The 27,029-nt window shown below is 36.1% G+C and overlaps 1 protein-coding gene across 1 annotated transcript in view; it reads left to right on the plus strand.

Moving 5' to 3' along the window:
• Positions 1-27,029, plus strand: part of LOC138818229 (protein Largen-like) — a 90,293-nt gene that overhangs the window by 59,967 nt on the left and 3,297 nt on the right. The gene's annotated exons all lie outside the window — the stretch shown is intronic.

A 27,029-nucleotide genomic window follows, 5' to 3' on the forward strand; every position in this document is an offset into this window, starting at 1 on the left:
TACATTATACAATAATTTCACATGAGATATTGTTCCAAGGAGGGTCTGGCTACTTTCTCAATTGACACAATGGCAGAATGATTATAAAATTGAATTAAGATACCTCATTTATGTACCTGAAAGCCTTTAATTTTCAGTATTGGATTTATGTAAAATGGATAAGAAGATCTAAGGTGAAACAGAGTTACTCTTTAGGCCTGCCTGTTTCAATTCACTTTAACGAAACATTTTCTTGTGGCTTACACTAAATCAAACAGAATGAATCAAGGAAATTGGTCTGTAAAAAGAACAAACTTACCCTGCTTCCACTTGTCTTGCTCAAGAATGTTTTACTGCTACCAGATGTTTCGACTTTAACTCCCCGTAGTTGCCCAGCATGCCTTGCGAACGCAACTCCAGAGCCAAGTGGCCTGCCTCATTTGTGACTCAGATCTGGAGATGTAGTGTTGTGATCTGGGTAGCTGTGTGGCTTTGGCAATATTTTTCCGTCATCACTGAACCTAAACTCTCTCATCTGAAAATAAAGATTAAGAATATACTGTCTCATAGAAGTGTTAGGAAGATCAAATGAGTTACTGTTTTTAACAAAGTTAATCACTCTTCCTGGTCCACAATGTGCACCCTTTAAATTACTAAATAAAATACCATCTAACTGCCGTTTCTCTTTTGTTTTTTAAGTTCTTTTTTTGGGTTGTGTGTATAATGTGATATTCACAAGGGTGTGATTGCAGGAAAGACCTGAGTGTTCAATGGTGCATATTTAAAGGCGTATGATTGCTACTTTCTACCTAGACCAGTAATGTATCTTCAAGCAAGTGGCTATTAGCAAGTTTCTCTGTACTAATTACTGTAATATGGCCAGGCTGGAAAAAAGGATTATACTGCCCTCCATAGAAACACATGTTGCTTGAAAATATACTTTAACAATCAAGAATGAGATTTGTGCTACTGAAGGGGAAAACAGATTCAGAGTTTTTCTAAACATTCATCTCAGTGCCAGTGACTCTGGCCTCTAATACTAGCTATTCAGGAGGCTGAGATAGAGGGGACCACAGGACCACGGCAGCACCCACAGAAAGCTCTGTGAGTCTTCATCTCTAAAATAACCAGCCATAACTGTGTCTGGAGGAGTGGCTCAGGAGCTCAGCAAGTGTGAGGCCCTGAGTTCAAATCTCAGTACTGGCAAAGAAAGGAAGAAAGGAAGAATTAAGGAAGGAAGAAAATAGGAAAAAGAAAAGGTGAAAGATTCATACGGTCTGAAGAGAAACCAGAGTATGTTCTTCCCCCAAAGTAGAACCCCTGTTGTCACTGTATTTGATTCCGGTGTCCTGCATCAGAGGGAAGGGAAGTAACAAAATGCTGAAATAAGGATTCAGGTTGACCCATTGTAACAATGAGACGTACAAGACACTACATTGAAAATGAACTTTACAACTTGGGAGGGGGAGGAGTTGAGCAGGTGGAGAGGGGAGGGATAGTAGGGGAAAAACAAAGGAGGAGGTAACAATGCTCCATAGGAAATGTAGTCATTACCTTGTTTGTTTAACTCTAATCCCTCTGTACAGTATCTTTATAATACAAATATTTTTTAAAAAAACAATGAAAGAAAGAAAAAACAGTGAGAAAGAGAACGGGAGAAAGAGGCAGAACAGAAGAAAAGGAGGAAGGACGAAAGGGAGGAAGGAAGAAAGGATGGAAAAAAAAGAAGAAAGAAAGAAAATTTTTGAACATAGTGTTTTATCTGGGGCATAGTGTTATCTGGGGCATAGTTGTCCGGATACACTGTGCTCAGTGTATTTCCAGTATCTAATGACATGTGCTCTTCAAGACAAGAGGGTTATCATCCTTACCCCACAGGGATAGACACCTGGAAGTTAATACCTTGCCTGGTTCAGAATGAGGAGGAAATCCATGAGCCCAACGCAAGAAGTGTGTTCTTCATCACTGCAGTTTCCTGGTTTAAACTTTAGAATACATTAAGTCCATACAAAGCTTAAATATGTACTTTGTATATATTAGTTTTGATGGAAGATCTGTTATTTAATTTGAAACAATCTTTACCATTTTATCAGATTTTGGAATATCTACACAAGCTTTATGCATTCAAAATCACTAATTCTCTATATAATTTGAGAATTAAAGGTGATTTTTTAAAATATATAACAAAAATTAACAAAGTTGGAATTTTTATTTATTCAGAATTGTGTACTGATTTTACTTCTCTTGGACGTGATAATCTGAAATCTAATTTAGAAAATAAATTAGTTTTATAAACTTCATTTAGACAATATCTTCAAGGGTAAATGTTTAAAAGTTGTATCATGTTGGTAGAATCCTATACAAGACAGATCTTCAAAGTGTAGAAGAGATACAAAGTCTATAGCATGTGTGGGTAATAAATATGATTCTCTAGTCAATAACTCACATTTGCTATGTTCTGACCTAATTCTACATTGTAAGTGTTCAGGGTATTCATTTACTTTCCTCATATTCAGATTATGCAGCTGAGCCCAATAGAAATTATGCCACGTCATGGTGCTTACCTATCAATGCTTTACATTTAAGAAATACTAATTAATCCTTTAGAGCCATGGTATATATCATAGCGAAGTTAATTACATTGATATCAACGTAGGAGTCTTTTTAGCATAGGATAGCATAATTTGATTGTAAAGAATATGGAGTTCCAAAGTGACTTCTGACAGACTTGGAAGTGTATAGTCAATGCTTCATCCAATGATCTCCACGTGTCATATCTGAGCCAAGATAAGGTTTCCAAATGCATCATTGTTCATTCCCGGGCTGTAAGTATTGGAGAAAGAATTAGAAAGGCAGTAAGTGTTTAATTGATTTCCATTCAAGAGAACAGAAGAAGACAGCATTCTGTTGTTTTTACACAAGGCATAGTCTGGCTCTGATGGGCCACAGGTGGTTCTTAGGAGAGTTCTGAATGGTATTGCTTAGATCTCAGTCCACGTGTTATCAATTAAGAAGATACTCCAACTGGCGATGTAGATCAAGAGGTAGAGTTCTTGGCTAACAAGCACAAGGGCCTGTGCTAAAAATTCCATTGACTTGAATTCCAAAACTCAGTTCCTTCCTTCTCTTCCATTTTTAAAAGAAATAAGAGGAATGTCTGTTTTGTTTTACAGAATTCACGTCAGCATGCTCTTAGTAGGATGTTCTTTCTTGCGTTTCCACTTTGTCCTTTCCCTCCTGTGGAGATCATTCTCTTCTAACTGTAGCCTGGATCTCCACAGTCATTCTGTGATGCGCTCCTTCAAGTGCTGTGCTCTGGGAATTAAGTCCTCACACAGAGTATCCGTTGTTTCTTGGGCATTGGAACACCATGTCTGGATAGTCTGGCTTTTTCTTTCTTTCTTTCTTTTTGTAGTGGGCCTGTTTTTTACTTTATGTTATTTTTTGTATTCAGAACCGATATGCTGACAGAAGGGAAGAAAGATGGGTATCTTTTTCACAAGGCAGCCTGCCTTGGGACTATGTAAACATTGTCCTGGCTACATTATTTTGTCTTGAGACAGTTGTTTTTTTTTTGATAGAAGTGAGACTGAGTCGCTGCACTTAATGTAAAGCGCATGTAGGAGTCTGCAGATGTGTGTTAGGGAAGTCAGCTCATGCAGAATAACAGATTCTGTTTGTGCTGTGAGCTCTAGCAGAGTCTGGCAGAGTGCTTGGTAAATCTAGGAAGTGTGTCGGAACCTTTTCCTCACTCAGGCCTTAAAGGGGGAAGCATAAAAATACAGACAAGAGGGATCAGATTTCTCTAGCATAAAGCAGGATTTGTGTGGATTTGTATAATTCACCCAATGAAACAAAAGATAAAAATCAGCTTTACCCATCCAACATTAAGACTCCTAAAGGCAGAAACCTATAGTTTCTCCTTGTTTAATTCCCTGGGTTAAAATAAACACTCAAGATGTTTAACAGGCACATTAAATATTTCTGTGTGCCTCTTGATCAATAGATAAATGTTAGAATGTTTTCATTTTGTCGTACCTGTATTATGCAAAAATTTATGACCCCTCTTGTTTTAAGCAATCGTTATGATGGTTATTGCTTACACTACCAATACTGAATTCGATTTAGTGTCATACTTTCCAATTTCTTGCTTCACATAGTTTTCTAGCTCAGGTTATGTTTTCCTCTTCCTCTTCTTTCCTCTTTCTCTTCCACATGTTCCTCTTCTTGCTCTTCCCTTCCTTCTCATGGCAGTACTGGTGTTTGAGCCTAACACCGCTAGGAAGGTTCTACCCATCTGAACCATACTCTGAGCCATATTTTTGGCTATTATTGAAAAGGTAAAGGCTTCCTCAGGCCTTTTAGTTCGCCATGAAGTGAGTAGCTTCCTCTACTCTGAAAAGCAATGGGTCAACTAACGAAGGACTGAAACCCCCAAACTGTAGGCACAGGAAAATTATTTCCTTATTATCTCAGATATGTGTTATGGTGATAGAAGGCTGATTAAAATAACCTCCTAACCATGTTTTAATATTTTCAGTAACTCTTATTTCCCTACTTCATTTCTTCTTATTTCAACTTCTGTTTTCCCATTCAGCTCTACAAATTTGAGATTTAACTTCTTTATTTTGTTTATTTAATTTTTTTCCTTTAGTCACTTTAAGCTATTTGCCCCCACCCCCTAGGTATCAGTTTGAGATCCCTTTTTTACTGTAAAGGTGATGTCCAGAGGAGTTACAGTTACATTCATAAGGTAATCAGTACACTTCTTTTTGACCAGTGTTACTCATTCCTCATTTTCTCTCACTTTGCCACCCTCCCAACTCCCCCCTCCCTGAAGCTGTAAAGTTCTTTTCCAGGTTGGTGTCTAGTGAGAGTCACTGTTGCACCGGTTCACCCTTTGTCCCCCTTTCTGTACTTCCCCTTCCCTTCTGCAAATCAGATAAGACAAAGGGTACAGAAATCAAAAGCAGTGTCAACAGGGCATACATCAAGGGAAAAAATAAGAAAGAAAAAAGAAGTAACTGCAAACAGTACACTATAAAAAACCTCATTTCCATTTCTTGGGAATGAAAATTTAATTTTGTTTTTCTTTTGATACCTATGTCTTTTTTATGGTAAAGGTGATGTACAGAGGGGCTACAGTTACATAAGTCATGAGTACGTCCCTTTGTGAGCAGCGTTACCCCTCCATTTTCTCCCGTCTTCCCTCTCCCCAGGTTGCAAAGTTCATTTCCAACCGAGTGTCCCATGAGCATCACTGTTGTATTGGTTCACCCCTTGTCCCACCATTTCTGTGATTCCCTTCCCCATATCAGATAAACATATACAGAACAAAGGCACCAAAATAAGAAACGGTGACAATGGGCAACAAACCAGAGAAGAGAAAAATGAAAGACAAAACAGAAATAAAAACAAAAAAAACAAACCCTGAAAACAGTGTAAAAAAAAAAAAGACAGCAACCATAAAAAGTCTCATTTCCATATCATGGAGGTCATTTTGATTAGCATCATTTTATAAGGTGATACGTCTTTCCATTTCCTTATGAATGGGGTAATGTCATTTTTTCTGATGGAAGCATAGAATTCCATTGTGTGTGTGTGTTTGTATTACATTTTCTCTATCTGTTGACCTACTGAGGGGCATCTGGTTTGATTCCCTATCTTAGTTATGGTAAATAATGCTGCAATGAACATGGTTGGGCTGATAGGTTTAGTGTGGTCTTGAATTGTCATTTGGGTAAATGCCCAGGAGTGGGATTGCTGGGTCGTAGGGGAGCTCTAGGTTTAGTCTTTTGAGGAACCTCCATAGTGCTTTCCAGAATGGTTAAACAAGTTTACACTCCCACCAACAGTGTAGTAGTGTTCCCTTTTGGCCACATCCCTGCCAGCATCTGTTACCATTAGTTTTCTTGATAATGGCCATTCTAACTGGAGTGAGGTGGAATCTCAATGTTGTTTTGATTTGCATTTCTGTTTTTGGCTAGAGATATTGAACATCTTTTCATTTGTTTATTGGCTGTTCTCACTTCTTTTTAGCTTATCTTTTCTGTTTTTCTTTTTTCGTTCTTGAGTTTTCGCTGCCAACTTTCGTGCTATTATAACTCAAGGTCATAGTAGCTTTCATTGTACATTGTCATTTTTAATGTAAAGACCTCTTACTCTTTAAAACCTCTTAAACTCTAACTTGTAATCTTTCTGCCAGATGGTCTTCTGCTGACCAGAGTACTTTGCTCCCCAAGTGCTCCCAGCTTGAGTTTGCCAAGATGTGTAAGTTTGATAATGTCGTATCCTGAGAAAGATAAGATACATTTTATAGAAAGTGCTGTGTATGTGTGTGAGAGAGAGAAAAGATAGAGAAAGAGAGACAGAGACAGAGCTAGAGAGAGAGGAAGAGAAATAACATTTTGTTGTTATAACCAGAGTACAGAAAGCATCCTTGCTGCTGCCCACCAGCTCCTACTGGGACAGCGGTTCTAGGCATCTCCACCACGGTTACTCTGTTACTGTGCTGCTTATGAGACTCAGACACCAAGTCCCTGATTATTTAAACTAATGGTGTCCTTGGTTTCCTTTCCAACATTTAGTTCAATGCCAGTTTATTAGCTTACATTTCCATCTGTGGCACTTAGAGAGTCTATATCTTATTTCAGCAAATCTAGAAGCACATGAGAGTGGTGTTCATGTTATCTGGTGTATTTAATTTAATAGATTTTGAGAAGAAAATTCTTCATCAGTTGGGTACCAGTGGCTCAGTCAGTAACCTAGCTACTGAGGAGCTTGAGATCTGAGGATCACAGTTCAAAGCCAGCATGGGCAGAAAAGTTTGTGAGATTCATCTCCAATTAACCAGCAAAAAGGCAGAAGTGGAGCTGTGGTACTAGCCTTGAGCAAAATAGCTCAGGGAAAGCCACAGGCCCTGAGTTCAAGCCCCAGGACCATCTCTCTCTCTCTCTCTCTCTCTCTCTCTCTCTCTCTCTCTCTCTCTCTCTCTCTCTCTCTCTCTCTCTCTCTCTTTCTCTCTCTCTCACACACACGCACGCACACACACACACACACACACACACACACACACACACTCACAGTCTTCACTGTCCATTAGTGATTTAGATATATTTTCTCTAACTATTCACAACCTACCACAAATTAACAAAGTTTTACTACTTGGAATTAATATTATAAAGAAAAATATATAATAACTTGATAATAAGATATAAACAATTAAACTTCAGAGGGCATTTACGGCACTTAAAATACATGGTCTCATTTCTACATCACTACAATAAAACATGTTGATATTTTAAAGCCAATGATTCTGGAATATATTAGGAGCCTGAATTATTATTTTTTCCTTTTGACCACTCTCTTTCGTTCCTATTTTATTGAAGCTTTTCAACTCACTATCTTCTACATGTATAAAAAAATCTCTTAAAACAATCCTCATTTAGCAATTCAATTGTTGGTGTGCTTTGAATGTTATGCAAGATAATACACAATGATAAGGAAATACTGAGACATTTGGTTGACATTGTGACATCCCCATTAGAGGGAAATTTAGACACATGTATTCTTACATTGCTCTTGGTTTGATAGGTTGATACCTTTCACAGTATCCTTTCTAAAACAGTCAGGTTATTTCATCAAGGCCATTCATAGGATAGTATAGTATTTTTAAATAGAAGTGTAAGTGTTTAAATAATGGCCTGCAAAATCAAACTTAAGAAAACTAGACCTAATTCTTTTTTAGGAAAATTTATAATACCTAGAGACCAAAATAATTTCTTTAACAGTGACAAATAAAAGCCAAAAATACGTTGGAACTTGCTCTGCATTTAATCATGTATTAGATTGTATTTGTTTAATACAAATTTTTAGTAGTATAGGCATTTCTTTGTGATATTTACATACATGCATATATTTTGATTAAATTTCTCTCTCTACTATTCATTCTTACTCTCCTCCCTCCTTTTAAAGCAATTTAACAGGTTTCCCTAGTTGCACGCATTTGAAGTACTTCAATCCTGCTCACCACCTCCTCACCCTCTCTGATCTCTCTGATTTCCACCCCCAAATACCCCATCCCCATTTTACATTGGTGTCAGTTATTTTTTAATTTATTTACTGTTCTATATTACACACGGGAGAGGGAATATGTATTGTTTTTCATTTATTTCATTTAACATGATGCTTTCCAAATCATTTTTCTGCAAACAACATAATTCAATTCTTCTTTACGGCTGAATAATATGCCATTGTGGGTGTGCACCTCATTTTCTTCATCCATTCATCAACTGAAGGACCCCGAGGCTCATTCCATATTTTGGATATTGTGAAGTGTTACTATGAACACGAATGGGCAAGCATCTGTATTCTATTTTGATTTCTATTCCCTCAGACACATACCTAGGAGTAGTACAGCTATCATATAACTATCATGATAGTTTTGTCTTTAATTTTGAAGAACTTCTGTGATGGTTTATTCTATGCAAATGTCCCAATAACTGTGTATAAGAGTTCTACTTTCACCACCATTTGTTGTTATTTGTTTGTTTTCTTGAACTAGAATGAGATGGTTGTAAGACGAGAACAACTAGAGGAATAAAACATAGAAACTCTTGAAGATATAATCTTAGATAATGTCTTTTGTTCAGAAAACAGGAACAAAATTTAACAAATGTTATTGCATCAAACTTAAGTACTTCTTCATGGCAAAAGAAACAGTTATTAGAATCAACAGACAAGAGAGAAAATGAAAGACAGTCTTCACCAGCTATTTATTGTATAAAGGATTTAGATCCACAATATACCAAGAGATCCAAAACTATACACTATGAGAACAAAGAATCCAGTCTTTAAATGATCACATGAATTGAAGTTACCAAAGAAATACAAGATTGATATATGTGTGAAAAAATGTTAATATCCTTAGTCACAAAGGAAATGCAAATCAAAATGGCATTGAGATTCTATTTCACTCAATTCTAACAAGTTCCCAAAATTCCATTATTATTTTATTTATGAGGAGGTTGTCTGAGGTGTTTAGAACTTCAAAGCCATTCTGGAATTTGTACTGGTTCATCTGTAGTTTGGCTGCACAATGTAGCAACTCTCTCTCTCTCTCTCTCTCTCTCTCTCTCTCTCTCTCTCTCTCTCTCTCTCTCTCTCTCTCTCTCTCTCTCTCTCTCTCTCCTTCTCTCTCCCTCCTTCCCTCTCTCCTTCCTTCTCTCCTTTCCTCCCTCCTTCCCCGTGTCTCTTCTCTCCATCCCCTCCCCTCCCCTCTTTTTTTCTCTCCCTCTCTCACATATAGAAATACACATACCCAGACATACACACAAAGACCGACGTATATCATACATACATACCAACACACTTTATTAGCACTAACACACATGCACCAACATGCATTATGATAAATATACCTATGACTTGTAGTCTATACCTTAGAAACAGCTGGACATATGTCTATTATTTCACTAGGGTGAAAAAAGCAATATTCCCAAGATTCAGTTTATAATAGTGATGCCAATATGGATTGTTTGATTTGTGGCAAATGCTACAGTCCTTATTAAAGATATTATTTTAGAGGAATTGAAGAATGAATTTTATAGACTTAATGCCCAGGCTGTAATTATACAATTATAATTATTGTAACTATATAATTATCTAAATTATTGCAACAGATTTCATTTCAAACATCAATATCTAAGGACTTAATTTAGCATCTGTATTTTTTCTACACATAACATTCTAATGAATAATTTTTCCCATTTTAAGTAAATTATCTTTTTGGTGCTTAGTCATATTATACTTAATGGTTACTTCTTAACCAACATTGGATATCTAGTAAAGACTGTATTTAGTTAGTACATTTTTAATGTTTCATTGTTTTGGCTTTCGTTTTCCTAAGTTTTTAAATTCTAAAATTGTTTGGAAATAAATCTTACTTAAAATTAGAACAGGTTTTAATATAAGATCAGCTTTAATAAAGGATTAATCTACTTTTTTTTATATATTTGCCTCTATTATCTTCTGTAATCTTGTTGACTAAATTGAGCTAATGAAAAATTCTATAAAAATGACGTTTATCTGCTCAAAACCCAAAGCATCAAAATGATAGCATTCCTGTTGCTTCTTTTCCTCACTTTTAGTTAGTATCATTGAATTCAGACCAGTGACATATAAGTAAAACTACAAGGACTTTTATCTTGATAGCCTTAATATGCTGAATGCCAAATGGGAAGATAAATATGAGAAAGGCACCCACAAAGGTTTTGGAAAGGTCATCAACCTAGAGCCCCAACGAAGATTTGCAATCCACTGTCAGTCAGATGGCATGTCATATATTTCTTTTCTTCCATTTTCATTTCACACATATTTATATTGTTTTCATCACAATAACCCCTCCATTGGTTGCTTTCCCCAACCCTCTACCCCACTATTGTTCAACATCTTCCAATGAAATTCCATGTGCCAACATGAACTCATACACAGATGCAACATATTTTTATGCGAATTGGCAATTTTTACGTTTTAGTCATAGGAGAGTTTGGTGTCTCTCCTAAGCACGTACATATGGATAAGAAATTGCAGTCACATTTTTCATTGATGTTGTGTGCTAACAAATGGAGTCCTAGCCGTTTCAGTCAAAACAGGATGTGAATTTTGATGCATTTTGTTCACAGGGTAAGATTTGTCCAACTCTTTTATTAAAAAAATTAGAATGAATGATGTCATTTCCCTTTTAAAAAAAGAGAAAGAAAATAAGAACAAAATCTACTCCTACAGCCATGTTTCAGACACATAATTTCCCTTTTGTTTCTCTAGCATATTGGTAGGAAATGTCCCATATTTGAAAAGAGCATGTTTACTCACCAGCCCATTCACAAATTCTTTCCTCTACATGAATTGTGCTGGGATTACCACCCATAATTACATCATATTTAAGTAACATTCAAGGAAGTATAAATTTGAATGTAGTAATGTTTGGAAAATGGTTAAAAATATGATTTTCCCATTGTTGGGGAGGGCAATGTTAAAATATCGCCAGTCTTTAGAAATGAGCCACAAAATGTCCTTTAGTCCTTTTGCTACTATAACCACTAAAATTCCTGTTAAATATCTATATTATAAAACTGGTGAGTTTTATAAGCTATGACTTCAAAGTGTAAGATGGCTCATATCCTTCCATGCTTATGCACGCGGTGGTGTCTTTTCCAGACAGGGCCTCAGTAATCCTGAAGCAAGTGGTGTTTCAGGAGCATAGAGTCCAGTGGACTTTCAGCTGAGTCTGTCGAGTTCATTGACAGCTCATAGAGACCTGGGTTCTGAACCCACTCATCACCTTGCTACTGGGTCAATACCAAGGTAATCTGCTGAACTCCCCTAATCTCCACTGTCCACTTCCAAGAAATAGGAATGATGACAGCTGCTTTATAATGAAGATTAGATCATTGCTATAAAGTTATTATTTGAATTCCAGGCATAAATTATTGGAGGAGTGAGTGATATTCAGGAGTTACAAGTCCCTCAAAAATAAACATAAATTTAATTTCATATGTATATATACATTTATCAAATTGCAAATGTACACATACATCAAAATTTCAAAAATACCATGATGATATCATTGAGTTTTCATTAAAATATAGACATTCCATGGAGGGTAGAGACAGGGGAAACATGACCTTTGCCAAGATAGTTCTGAGGTAGCTAAACGTATAAAAAGTTTTACTTTTACATGGTGGTTCATGCCTATAATCTCAGCTCCTAAGGATGCTGAGATCTGAGGATCTTTTCAGGAAAGAGGTAAACATACAGGTAAAAGGAGGATCATCAGGCAAGATCAAAAGTAAAAAAAAAAAACCCATTAGACTATTTGAATCTTATGTGTAGTAGAAGAGAGAATGAAAAACTAAGGGCATGACATGAATGGGTTCATGTTAGTAGCCATTAAAGAGAACTGAATATCTCAGAGACAGACAATGATGTGGTAAGTACACTGCTTCGGTCAAAAAAGCAGAGCTGTGAATGTCAGGTGGACAAGAAAGGAAGAGTGGATATGGGTTCTGTTAACAGGCTGTATCAACCGTAAGGAAAGTTATTTGGGTTATTGGTGGTTAGAAAATGAAGAAAACTGAAATTAATACATGTTAGTAATATCATAGATATAAATAATGACTTAAATATAAATAGAGAAGGAATAAAATACAAGAACACAGCAATAGAACTGCAGATATCAGTAGCAGCAATAGAACTGCAGATATCAGTAGCAAGAATCTAATTTTCTTTTTTTTTTTCAGAGATTATGAGCCACAGAGTCAGTGTATTAAGTTCAGGAAGAGCAATGGGTATTGGCTGACTTATTTCCAGCTCCTGTTCTGTATAAGTGATGCTTAGTAGGGAAAATTTTTAGAGGCTGGACATTAACAGTAATCAAGGTTGGATTAAACTATTTTTAGAATGAAGTAATAATCACTTCAAGCAGACACAAGAGATCTAATTACTAAGAAAAGTAGTAAGATATGAGCATAAGATAGAAAGCACAAAATGAGATGGTTAAAGTAAGAAATACCATGTTACAATGACAAGCTTCCGCCAGTAATTATATTATTACTCTCTAGTAGGAGTCTTGGCTATAATCATCTATTTGTAGAACAGAATTGGTCTGTTAGATGTTCAGCCTTTCCTCTATTTTTTAAGTAGATGACATTAAAATATTTCAGATGCATAAAATCTGCTTCATTTTGATGAAATTTGGGAGAAAGGTTTTGTTAAAAATTGCTTTATATTTTGGTGATAAACACGTCTTTGCCAAGAAATTATTTCCTTTTAGACTAGTTATTTATAATAAGTTTGAGCTTATTTGCTCTTGGTTTCTGACTTGATAGATTTAAATGGACAAAGTTTTTTATGAAGTTTATTGTGTCATTTTTCCACTTATTTCTTTACTGATTCCAGTCTTCAAGTGTTACTCATAGCTACAGTTTTAAAAATGTAAATGTTTCTTGTCTAACCCCTGTACTTTTTATAAAAATTTATAACTCTATGCAATTCTTTTAAAATAAATTTCAATTATGTTGCAGCCTTTGTAAAAGTATCCAAGAATCATAATTTTATTTTAACACAATTTTCTTACTTTATAAAAGTTATTGTTTAGTAGTTATAAAATACAAAATCTAAAATATAAAATACAAATTGCCACTTTATATAAAATATTGAAACCCTGATATTTGGACCAGCTGGTAAATAAAATAAATGCATGTGCTACAAAGGTAGAATTTAGAAAAAGAGGACTTATCCCTATTGGATGAAATTTCTTGTTTATAAGGTGCTGGCTGGTAGTGAATCTGAGATCTCACAAATGTTAAGCAAGGTCTCTCCTTAGGAGCTGGTTAACTCAATATTTGCTTTGGTTAATAATCAGCTCACAAATTTCAGTTACCTGTTAGTATGAGTGGTTCTATCCACTGCTATCATGGATGTGATAGCATGGAGGAAATACACTGTCTCTGGGATTTGAGCTCTATTTTAATATAGTTTTCTCTTTTTGAAGTTTAGCATACGGTTTAAAGTGATACAACTGCAAAGGCATAAGTTTTCCCTGAAAAATTACAAATTCTTTGTAACATGACTTATTGCTAGTAGAAAGATCATTTGCCTCAGTATGAGTAAAGTTAGCAGAATCTGTAAAAATTGTGATCATACATACATATGTATATATACATTTACTTTTATGAGATGTCCAGTTAAGATCAATTCAGATGGAAGGGTGAGCACTGAGTGTGAGCATGTGATGCACATGGGCTTTTCAAAGCCTAGGATTGGTCATTACAAAGCCTAGGATTGCTTATTACAAAGCCTAGGATTGATTATTACAAAGCCTAGGATTGGTTATTACAAAGCCTAGGATTGGTTATTACAAAGCCTAGGATTGATTATTACAAAGCCTATGAGAGTGGATTGATATAATTTTCTCTACAGCATGTGAAAAGTGTATAATATTATTTTCTGGGTTGGTAGATTAATATATTGTACATATTTAAGCTACAGACATAACTAAGACTTTTCAGTTTTATTTCCATTAGCACTTATAAATTGCTCTTTTCCTGTGCATTCCAATGATGGTAATAAAAAATGAGCCTTAGCAGCACTATTCACAATAGTCAATCTATGGATTAGTCTAGGTTTCCATCAATCAATGAATGGATAAAGAAAAATATCACATTTTTTACACCGAGGAATATTATACAGTCATAAGGAAGAATAAAATTGTTTTGTTTCTGGAAAAATTGATGGGAAATCATTGTGTAGAGCAAAATGAGCCAGACTCAGAAAGACAAATTCACATGCTTACTGTCCTATGACGTGTCTGTGCACACACAAACATACATTCTTGTATGTATAACAAGAGAACTTTTATTTGCACAGGAACCATCAGGAGAGCAAAGAGAACAAAACGTTGGGGGGTGAGAGGCTGAATGAGTCTGAATTACATTGTATGCATGAAAGAAATCAGCATAATGAAATTCATTAAAATTATTAATTTTTGTGGGTTGTGGGGCTTGAACTCTGGGCCTGGGCGCTGTCCCTCAGCTCTTCAGCTCAAGGCTAGCACTCTACCACTTGAGCCCCAGCACCACTTCCAGCTTTTACTGCTTATGTGGTGCTGAGGAATTGAACCCAGGGCCTCATGCATGCAAAGCAAGCACTCTACCACTGAGCCACATTAGGAGGAGGATAAGAAAGTAACAGAAGGAAGGAATATCACAAGGTATATTGTATATATGTATACACACATGCCTTTGTACAATTAATAAACTTGAATAAAATGTAAAAGAATGGGAATTAGGAAAAATAATGTCATTATTGATTTGTTAATTGTGATAAATGTACTGCAGTAATATGAAATGATAATAATGAAAACTGAATGAGGGACATCTGGTAATTCTCTGTATTTTATTCTTAGTAATTCTATAAAGTTACAGATGTCCTAACATAAAAACAGTACTGAAAATAAAACTGTACAACAGTGTAGAAACCTCATTCACGTAATATTCAGCCAAAGAAGCTAGACATGAGTTGGTATGAGATATTCATTTTCGTACAAAGATTGAAGTTAGGCAAAATTAATTAATGCCATTAAGGAAAAGAGTTTCATCTGGAGATAGACTGACTGGGACACTGGGATTTTGTGGAGGGTTCGATGTTTGTATGTTTGTCTCTGTGTTGCTCACATGAGTGTGTTAACCTTGAAAACCTAATTAGCCTATGCTTAAGATTAGACTTGTCTCTCTACTATACTTACAAATTTTAAAGATTTTATTTTAGCAGAATTTGGATTATATACCTTATAAAAGTTTTGAGAATTAAATATCCAATTTAAGAAAAATGACTCTGAGAGCATACATTGAGGACACAATAGTATCAACCCATAAATAGAATACGTAAGTCCAACAGCAGGATTTTTGAATGATTTATATTTCATTTTGTAAATTTATCAATATTCGTACAATTGTTTTAACGTCTGTGTGCTGGTACTCATGCATGCATGTAGGGTCTGGGTGCTGTTCCTTAGCTTTTTCCCTCACAGCTTGCTCTATCATGTAAGCCATAGCTCCACTTCAGCTTCTTCTGGTGGTGAAATTGTGTTAACGTCTTAGAGATATATTCTAAAGCAAAAGACAATCCTTCAAACTCATCCTCATTCTCATCATCATTCTTACTGCTCAGAAGGGAAAGCCAAAATATTTAGAAAAATATAATGGAAAGAAAAGCACTCTTTAAATATTAGGAATGAGCATAGAAAGAGAGAGAGAGAATATTGAATGAATCACCAAAGAATATAATTCAATAAAATACATAATATAAACAAGAAAAGCTTCTCATTCATGAAGCATTTTATGGTTATATTTAAAGGTTCAGTACAAAGGAAGACAAAGGCTCAGGCAGTAAAAATAAAAGAGAAAATGAAAAACAAGAAGATATTAAAGTACTAGAATGGTAAGATCAGCACGGGAAACCTGTTGTCCAGCACCAACTACCAGAGATGATCAGGATGAAAGAAGAAGTGGAAACATAATACATACATATATAATATGTAACATTATGCATAACTATCTCAAAACAAAAGCTAATGGTATTAGTGTCTATTTAATGAAATATACATATATTAACTTATTTAGTCATGAATGCCACTCATAATTACTGATCACATACTACCTGGCAGAATATATACTAGTCACTGGTGAGAGAAATTATACGCAAGATAATGTTTCCAATCCCTAGTTTCCTGTTACCTTGTTACTTGAAGTTTGTGCTGAGTTTAGCCTGCTGTAATGATGAATACTTAATTCTGTGGTACTTAATGATAATTGCTCCTTTTTCCTTGGTGACTGTGCAATGGACTCATTGATATGAAGTCCATAAAATTTACTTCAAACAGTAAGAAACAGGTATTTACAATGCTGATGGGGATTTTCAATTAGAAGGATTTTCTTTAGTTCAATATTTGACTTAAAAATATTTTTAGTGATTCTAACTGATTAATGATGAAAGAAAATGTGAAGGTAGCTGGGTCAACTTATTGCAGACATATAGAAATTGTTGTATAATAAGGAAAAACAAGTAGAGTTGAACAAGAAGTATAAGTCCTTTAGTGGTTCTCATGAATTGAGTTAGTATTTTATTGGGAAAAGAAGGAGTTCTTTAAGGCAGGGTCGGTTGTGTTACCTTAAACTCAAAACCCTGCTGTCTCAGCCTCCTGAGTAGCTAGGACTACAACAGTGGACCACAACCCACAATTGTACTTTATTTTTTGTTTAACGTTTCTTTTGTTTATAATCTCAGGGATGTTTTCTATGGCATTGCCCATTAAAATGCCCAAATACCAGAGACAGCAGAATAAAACATGCAGTACAGTCGCCCTGATAATGAAGATTTGGATGAGAGAGATGGAGGATTGGTTTGTAACCTCATCCCATCCCATGTTTTCAAATAAAGATGGCCAGATGAGAGAGAGAGGGTGGGAAGAATTGGAGACCCTCTTAAAGGGTCAGATTGAGAAAAGTTCTTCATGTTCTTGATTCTTTCCAGGCCTTGGACAGGTTACAGCTAGTCAGGAGATGCCTTGAATCTTCATTGCTAGTCAGCACATCTCTAATCCAGTCTTCTTCCTCTCTGCATTTAAATCAGGTAATGTGACATCCCACTGGGCACTTAGATTTGGAACACAACAAAAGACCCATAATTTGCCAAACCTCTAAACGCTTAGGTTTCCGTAGTTCATTTCAATATTCTCCAAATACTGCCATGCATTTTTACGTGAATGAATCTCTTGGGCCCTGATTACCACATTATAACAGGGTTTTATTGTACTTTAAATTCTTGTAATTGAAATTCTGTGATTAGCCTACAGAGAAAACAGTAAACAGCATTGCTTGATTGTGTGATTAATGTAAAGTACTTCATGTCCTTGGCTCTTATAGCACTGATTTCTCTAGATATAAGAGGAGTGAAAACTGATATGTTAAAAACTGCTTTCCCATGATCCCTCATGTCATAGTGAAGTTTATTTTAAAAAAGACAAAACTTGCTTAAAATTGAAAGGGGAAGATCACTCCCAAACTCATTCTATGAAGCCAGCAAAACCCTCATCCCAAACCAGATAGGGACTGATCAAAGAAAAGAGAAACAGAAACTCATCTCTTCCATAAACATTGATGCAAAACTTCTCAATGAAATTCTGGCCAACAAAATTCAACAACCACAAAAAAAAAATCATACACTATAACCAAACAGGATTCATTCCAGATTTGCCAACCTGGTTCAATATACATTTATATTTTATTTAAGTTTATCTGTTTTGAGGAGGGTAGGGGCAAAACCAAAGAAATATTGGGACAAAGGGTGAACTAATTCAGCAGTGATACTCACTAGAGACTCTGTTGAAAATGAACTGTATAACTTGCTGGGGAGGAATTTAGAAGGGGGAAATTGGGAAAAAACGAAGGAAGAGGTGACACTTCAAAAAGAAATGTACACACTACCTGATCTATGTAACCCCTCTGTGTATCACCTTTCCAATAAAAATAAATTAGAAAAAATTATACAACTAAACTTGCTAATAGTAGTATTCACTCTTCAAAAAAGTACTTATTAATATTCTTATCAAGACATACCAGAGCAGGGAGAAAACCATTCTTAGTATAAATATTAGCACATAAAATCCAGTATACCTATATATGACTACACATCTTAGTTAACATATATTTGACTAAACATTTTACTATTTTACAAACTGTTAATCTGTTACTGCTCAGTACAAATATATATATATATTTATAAATTATTGATATAGTCAATGTTAATATACACAACTGATGTTTGTGATTTTTATTTTATTTCATATATAATTGTGAAAATACTGTACAGAGGGGTTACAATTACATGGGCAAGGTAATGAGTACATTTCTTATCAAGCATTGTTGCCTTCCCCTCCCCCCAAAAGTTGTAAAGTTCGTTTTTCAACATAATGTCTTGTACATCTCATTGTTACAATGGGTCCACCTGAATCCCTATTTTTTTTTAATTTAATTTAATTTTATTTGAGAACATACTGTACAGAGGGGCTACAATTACATGGGCAGGATAATGCATACATTTCTTAGCAAGCATTGCAGCCTCCTCCTTTGTTTACCCTTCACCTCCCTTCCCAGCCTCCCCCCTCCCCCCACCCAATTATACCCCCCTCCCCCCCCACACCGACATTGTAAAGTTGGTTTTGACATGACATTTTGTACTCCTCATTGTTGCAACAGGTCCACCTGAATCCTTAAACGACTTGTTTGTCCCCATCTCCTCCACATGTTATACTGACATCAAATATAGTGAAAGCGGGGGTTACACTGTGGGGGAGGGACATACAAAGCAACAAAGAAATAATCTTATAAATGCGTTAGAAACACATGCATGAAAGAAACGAAAACATTAAAATACATATTTAAGGGTTCATTTTCCTAACATCACATTATCTGACCTTTTCCACTTGACTCATACCTATACTAGATATTGCAAATAAGGGAAACCATGGGACCTATGCTTCTTTGGGCCTGGCTTACTTCACTTAATATATAATTTTTTCCAAACCTTTCCATTTCCTAACAAATGGGGAAATGTCATTCTTTCTGATGGAGGCATAGAATTCCATTGTGTATATATACCACATTTTCTTGATTCATTCATCTACTGAGGGGCATCTGGGTTGGTTCCATATCTTAGCTACGGTAAATAATGCTGCAATAAACATAGTTGTGCTGGTAGCTTTAGTCTGGTCTTGTTTGTGATCATTTGGGTAAATGCCCAAAAGTGGGATTGCTGGGTCATAGGGCAGCTCTATGTGGAGTCTTTTGAGGAACCTCCATACTACTTGCCAAAGTGGTTGAACAAGTTTACACTCCCACCAAAAATGCAGTAGGGTTCCCTTCTGTCCACATCCCCTTCAGCATCTGTTGTTATTAGAGTTCTTGATTATAGCCATTCTAACTGGGGTGAGGTGGAATCTCAATGTTGTTTTGATTTGCATTATGGCTAGGGAGGTTGAGCATTTCTTCATGCGTCTATTGGCCATCCTTCTTTCCTCTTCAGAGAAGTTTCTCTTTAAGTCTTTAGTCCACTTATTTATTGGGCAGTTGTTTCTTTGAGGATTTGTTATTGGGGAATTTTTTGAGTTCCAGGTATATTTTAGATATGAGATCCTTGTCCATTATATGGCTAGTGAAGATCTTCTCCCAATCCATGGGCTTGCAATTGGAAAGCAACTCCATTTGTAATAGCCCCACAAAAAATAAAATACCTAGGAATTAACTTAACCAAAGAAGTGAAGGACCTCTATGATGAAAACTTTAAAACCTGAAAAAGGAAATCAAAATAGAACTTAGAAAGTGGTAAAATCTCCCATGCTCCTGGATTGGAAGGATCAACATTGTGAAAATGGCAATACTTCCTAAGGCTATCTACAAATTCAGTGCGATACCTATCAATATTTCAACCTCATTCTTCAAGGAAATAGAAGAGGCAATCCAAAAATTCATATGGAACAACAAAAGACCCCTAATAGCAAAAATGATCCTTAACAGTGCATGAGGAATATCAATACCAAATTTCAAACTCTTCTACAAAGCCATAGTAATCAAAACAGCTTGGTACTGGCACAAAAACAGACCTCAGGACCAATGGAATAGAATTGAAAACCCAGAAATGAACCTACAGACCTATAGCCATCTAATCTTCAATAAGGGAGCTAAAAAAGTAGAATGGAAGAAAGACAGCCTCTTCAGTAAATGGTGCTGGCAAAATTGGTTAATCACTTGTAGAAAACTAAAGCTAGATCTTTATATATCACCCTGCACCAGAGTCAACTCCAAATGGATCAAAGACTTCGGAGTCAAAGCAAACACCCTGAAAACAATACAGGATGGAATAGGAGAAACCCTAGGTCTCCGTGGCACAGGCCAAAATTTTCTGAAGAGACCCAGAAACACAGCAAATCAAAGAAAGGTTGGACAAATGGGAATGCACTAAATTGCAGAGCTTCTGCATGGCAAAGATCAATGTGTTTGATTTTTCTATATTAAATTATTTGGAATTTATTTAATTCACTTTCTAATTTATTTTTTAATTATCTTGAAGTGGTTGTTCAAATAGATTTCAAGTAAACATGTTGGTTTGTGAGTAAAATGCAACTTTATCAATTTGATCAGTGTTATCCCTTTCATACATGAAGACTTTTCAAGCAGAAAAAAATACCTAAATGCATTTGGTAGAAATATTTGAGGCTGGGGCTGGGAAGTTGGCTCAGTGGCAGAGTGCTTGCCTTGCATGCCTGAGGCCCTGGGTTTGATTCCTCAGCACCACATAAACAAAAAGAAAAAAGCCAGAAGTGGCGCTGTGGCTCAAGTGGTAGAGTGCTAGCCTTGAGCTGAAGAGCTGAGGGACAGCGCCCAGGCCCAGAGTTCATGCCCCATGACCGGACCCAAAAAAAAAAAAAAAAAGAAATATTTGAGGCTAAAAATTAAGAGAACTCAGGGAAGAGAGACTGGACATACTCTATTACATATATGTAACATATCTTACCTGTATTGTTTATATTTATTGTATGTATCCATATTTCATATATATGGAATATCCCTATACCATCACAAAATTAAATTTATTTTTATTTGCTAAGTGACCAGGATGGATGGTTTAATAACTAGTTTGATCACAGAAATATAATGGTTTACATATATTTTGTTATTTAAGGGAGAATAGTAATTAGTAGTTCTCTTCTTGATTCTGGTCTCTAAGAACAAAGTACAAAGAAAGCAAGCTAAAGTTAAAATAATAAAAATAACCTCATATACATGGTGTTTTCCAGCAGGTTTGCATGGCTGGTGAGAGCTGATTACTCACAAGTGTTCCCACTGTGTGCTCACTAATGTGATTGTGTTGGCACAGTAAAACCAGCCTGGGTGAGTGTGACTGAACTGTGGACTTGGGTACTATCACAGTTAGCGACATCTTTCCAGGAGATTGCTGGTGGTTGAACAGTTAACCAAATACCTCTGTCTGGAAGCTTGTCTTCTTCCAAATACTGAATACAAGTGTTCTCCACTTAGTCTCCCAGAGTGGGGACAGGTGCACACCACACACCTGCAGTCCCTGCAGCCAGCTTCCTTGGGGGAGGGGGACAAAGGAGGACCCTTCTTTGTGGTTCTTTCCAAATGTTCCTATTTGCCAGCTTCCCTAGGATCAGTGGAGGTGAAGCTGGCAAACAGTGCACTGGCAATTCCACTTGGAAGGAAACCTTAGGATGGGAAGCAACTTCCCCCCCCACGCACCATGTCCAACTTCTGAGTTCTCATGAGAACTGGATGCTATCAATTCCATCACGCAGGCAGGAATTTAACATCCCATAAGGACAGTCTCTTCCTAGCCTCTTGAGCCTGCAACCCCAAAACCCATCATTGCTTCATGGTTATCTTTCTGAGAGTAGTCAGTGACTGTGCTCTTCTTACTGGACTCACACGTGAAAACAAAAGATGAAGATGTGCATTCACTTTAGGTCAAATCCAGAGTTTTTGCAGGTTTTTTTGTACTAATACACAAATTCATGGTTGAAGGTATTCTTCATGCTGTATGGAGAAGCACGTAACGGTGTAAACTCCCAGTGTGTAAATTCCAGACCGCTCACGTTCATAGAACATGGGCATCTCTGCAGCAGTGGAACAGTGTCACGGGTCTTCAAAGACATGCTCTGCCATCCAGTTCTTCACAGGACACTTGTCAAAGTGCAAGGGAAGCATCAGGGAAATCGGGTAGGCAGGAGACACCCCTGCCCAGATCCCAAATAGTACAGTAATTCAATCCAAACTCTTAAGTTGTGGAGGGTTATTTCTACATTTTCTCATCCCCTATTTCTAATTACATTGCCTAGTGAAAGCTTGACAACTTGGTTAACAGATAAAAATAACATACTCCAATAATATATGTGCACACAGAACACCGATGAAGACACAAATACTTAACAAACTCCATTAATAAAATATCAACATTAAGATGCCACATCTATGCTCTTTGTTCTAATCACTTGAAAGTAAAGTGCTCATTTAAAAATAAATTATCTTTCAGATAAAATCCAGAAATTGTTCAATTATTTTCCCTTGTTCAAGTCCCAAAAAAAATAATGGGCAATTTTTTACTCTGCTCTCTACAGTCATAACCAAGAACCTATGTGTAATTCAACAATAGTTCCTACTCTTCTCCCTCAAAAGATTAAAAAAAAATCTTATCAGTTCCATTACTTTAGTGGAAAATCTTGTGATCCATATAAAAAGCTATAATGAAAAGTCTATGAATATTCAATGTCAAAATCTATACATTCTGAAAATATATGCTTTCCAACAATATTTTAAATTGCTATATTAAAAGACACATTGCTCAGTTATCTCAGAGCATGCTGCCGTTATTTGCTAAGCCATTGTTTAAAGCACTTTTGAACAGAAAGCCCTTCAGTAATATATATTGATACCCATCACGACGTAAGTTAAGATGAATGAAAAGGCAGCTTTGATTTACAAATGATAAATACTGAATTTATAGACTTAATTGATGACTGTAAGACAGTGGAGTCATTAAAATTCTCATAACTATATGCACTACTTATAACTCATTTAAATTGTATTTGGTGATATATTTTTTGAGCAAGGCTTCATTTGTCCTCATACCTTCATGTGACAGCCGGGAGGACAGAAGGAGCCAGTCCCATCCGCCCAAGCTGGAGGGGGCAGAGGACTAGGAAGCGACACCCTGGCAAGCAGCAGACCCAATGTTACTTGATTGCTTAGGAAAGCGCGAGAGATGGACACATGCGCTTCAATGTTCTTTTCAGATCTGCAAAGAGAGAACACCACTGTGGTGACTTTATGTGGTGACTGAGTCCACAAAGCCAGGGGTCAGCACAGTGACCTTCAACCAATTAGGCAGGTTTGGCCGTTCCCATCTACTGCTTTTTTATGTATGTATTTTTTCTTGTTACAGTAAAGGTGATGTCCGGAGGGGTTATAGGTCCATGAGTCAGATAATGAGCACATTTCCTTTTGAACACCCCTTCCTTCACTCTACCAGTTTTTCCCTCCCGTCCCCACTCACAAATTTTCAATTGTTTGAAGATGTTTAAATTACCAAAATCTGCCTTTCTAGCTTCTTGGTGTTTCTCTAAAAGGACAGTGAGAGTTCAGCTGAGTGACTCATTCTTGTGTTCTCCACGCTCCACCCCGTGCCCCACTCTCTCTGTGTTCCTTCCTGCATATTCCCGTCACAAGCTGCCGAGTCCTGGTGCTGCATCTGAAAATGACTTTTCATTTTATGGCAAACACTAGCACAGTTATTGTGTAAATGCTTACCATTAGCCTTCTGAAGAAAATGCTGTCTGAATGGACCGATGTCAGAATTTGCTGGAAATGTTTAGTCACAGACTTGAATGCTTGTTACCACATGAAGAAATCATGTTTCCTAAAATCCATATGCAATCTCTAGCTTTTAATTTTTAAAATCCCAAACTACTTTGTCGAGACTCACAATTTTGTGTTAAATTGTATAATTAAAAACAATCCTTTCTTGTTCATAGAGTGGTGTCTTAAACTGGTAGAACTCTAGCCCTGAGCACAAAAAGCTCAGGGATCGAGCCAAGGCCTTGAGTTTAAACCCTCTCACTGGCAAAAAACAAAACAAACAAAAAATCCTTTCTTAATAGAATCTTAAATGACACAATTTTTCCTTTTCTTTTCACTTAGACTGAGTGAAAGGGATTCTGTTTTGAGAAAACAAGCATATAGCTTGATTTTAATTAACCACATAATCAATATGCTAATAAAATTTCTGAAAGTAATTTCATGTAGATTTGGCATAAAAATATATATAATATTGGCCACTAGAGGGCTTCAATAATTTTTATAAATGAGTATGACATGTGCCAGTGAAGTTTTAAGTATAAAATTACAACATTTTATCTGGGATTATATTATATGAAACATGAAATCTTTTTATTGAAATGTTAAACTTAATGTGGGGAAAGAGGTAGTGTAGTTTCACAAATTAAATGTTTTACATTTTTTTCCTATGTTCATTGCCCTAACATTTTAAGTGTTAGAAAATATTGTACAGTTTGCTGCTTCTAGTATCATACAACAATATTTACAATATCTTTGAGTGCCCTTTTGGTAAAACTAAAAAACAGGAGATTTTTGTTGTAAATATTCTGTTCTCACAAAGAAAAAATAATGACAAAGCCTTTTGTGGACTTAGCAACAGAGTCAGGGGCATGAAAGATTACTTTTCAAAATTAATCCGATTTAAAAGAAAAAATGTGATGAAAACCTTCCTTGATTTTCAACATATGCATAATTTGTCTTTATAAAATATCTCTAAAGCCATGACAGTGAAGACAGCATCCTGGAAGGCCTATTCTACAGCAATTCCAAATTTGAAATTCTCTCTTCTCCTTTCATCTTGTTTATTCTAGTTCCCTAAATTAGACATGAAAGGCTATTTTAAAATATGATACCGCTTGCTCCATTATGAATGCTTGAACATGAGTTCAGGAAGAATATCATAATGCTTGCATACCTGGGTGAATCCAAGGATAATGTCTGCAGATGCATTAACGCTAAGTACACTCCCTTTGTAATTGAGTGAGAGTAAGTAGTTCCAAGTTCAGGAAGATATTCTAAAGATGGGCATTAGAGATTTTCAAATTTTTTTACAGATGCCAAGATAATGTAATAGAGACTCCCATTAGCATCATTTTCCATAATTTCCATAATGTTTTTTAATGACTTGCTTTATGGCAATGTCTTTTTATTTCTTCGTGACTCTGCAAAATCCGAACTTCTTCACTGGCTGTCCTTAAGTCTTACGGCTACCTGTGTCCTTTGGGATAAGTTCAAATTTATCCCGTGGATATTGATGAAACCCCATCGCTTTGTATTTCTGTCTTTACAGCTACTCATCCTAGCTTCCCCTTTTGTCTCTAGTGTTCATACTTTTTGAGAACCATATCCATCACACCCCTCCATGTTAGATAGAACTCTACTTTTGAAACTCTTTTCCTTCTTGTACTTTCCATTTTACTGTGCATGAAATTCTCTTCTATTTTTTTTAAAAAAATCTTTTAAAGTTCAGATATGAAAGTCACTTTCTCTCTTCCTATTCTAAATTAAGTAGGGAAATAATGCTAAGGAAAAAAGATCCAATTTTACTATCAATTAGTCTTAATTACAACTACATTGAAGACTCCTACCTTCAAGCCCACCAGTGCTCTCATCAAAAAAACATTTCTAGTGATGACCCTCTGATATTTTGATAAATGCTGTTATTGTCACAGTGCAATCACACGTTTTCAATATGGAGAAGATTGTGATTTTTTAACCAATAATTTAATATTTTAAGTAGTTTCTAAAGAAGTCAAGCACAGAATAGTATCATTTAAGTATCATTAGCAGAAATTACATACCAAACATTTATCTCTATATCTAAAATGTAGAAAGATGTAAAAAAAAAGCCAAAGTGTCAAGTTAATATAAATTGAGTTTTTGTACTAGTACATGAGCTTTGAAAAAGAGCTTGGGCTCTGTTCCTTAGCTTTTTCGCTCAAGGCCAGTGCTCTATGTCTTGATCCACAGCACCACTTCTGGAGTCTACCCGACTTCTTGTCCAGGCTAGCTTCAAGTTGCAATCTCCAGATCTCTGCCTCCTGAATACCTTGGTTTAGGCATGAGCCCCTGTCACTGGCCAATTTAAATATTTCTTTAAATACAAGTAGATGAAAGGGTATCATTTAAGTATTTTCCCTCACAGAAAGCTATCTGTGGGAATATTTTACACATCTTAAATGGATGTGTGTTTGTATGTTTGAAAAATAGAGAAATTAGTAATAAATGGCTTAAGGGCAATTTCATTATTTCAGAATTTCATAGGAATGCAGAGAACTGAAATCAGTATCACATGCATGTGAAAGGTACTTTATTCCCACACTTTCCCTTTCAGTCATTTATATTTATTCATTTAGTATGCATTTCCTATTTCAGCTATAAGACAGATTCACTGAGCTCTGGGAGATTATAGTCTAACCAAGGAGACAAAACATTAATGAACTAATAATCATGGTGTCATAGGATAGTGATGATGGGAAGAAAACAAAAGCTGACTGTAATCAGAAATATGCTCTGCGGAAGTTTCTGAAGCAAAAGTCTGGAAGTGGAGCTGTGGCTCAGCTGGGGTGACTCCCGTTCTTTCTGGGGGAAGCTCTTTCTGAGAGGACGTTGGAGCAGGGGCTCTTCTGCCAGGGGCTCAGCTGACCTTTCAGGAGGACTTTACCCTCCTTCCCACTGGGTACTGGTCTCTTCCTGTCACTTGACTGTGCTTCCTCGCAGAACCTGGCAGTTGGACTGTCAGGTGTCTGATGATCTGGTGGAGGTCAGTGCTATCTGGCAGATTCCCTGTTCAGTCACAGCAGC

Source organism: Dipodomys merriami, unplaced genomic scaffold, assembly GCF_024711535.1.
Source record: "Dipodomys merriami isolate MVZ:Mamm:240054 unplaced genomic scaffold, mDipMer1.0.p SCAF_72, whole genome shotgun sequence".
In the NCBI taxonomy this organism is placed as follows: domain Eukaryota; kingdom Metazoa; phylum Chordata; class Mammalia; order Rodentia; family Heteromyidae; genus Dipodomys; species Dipodomys merriami.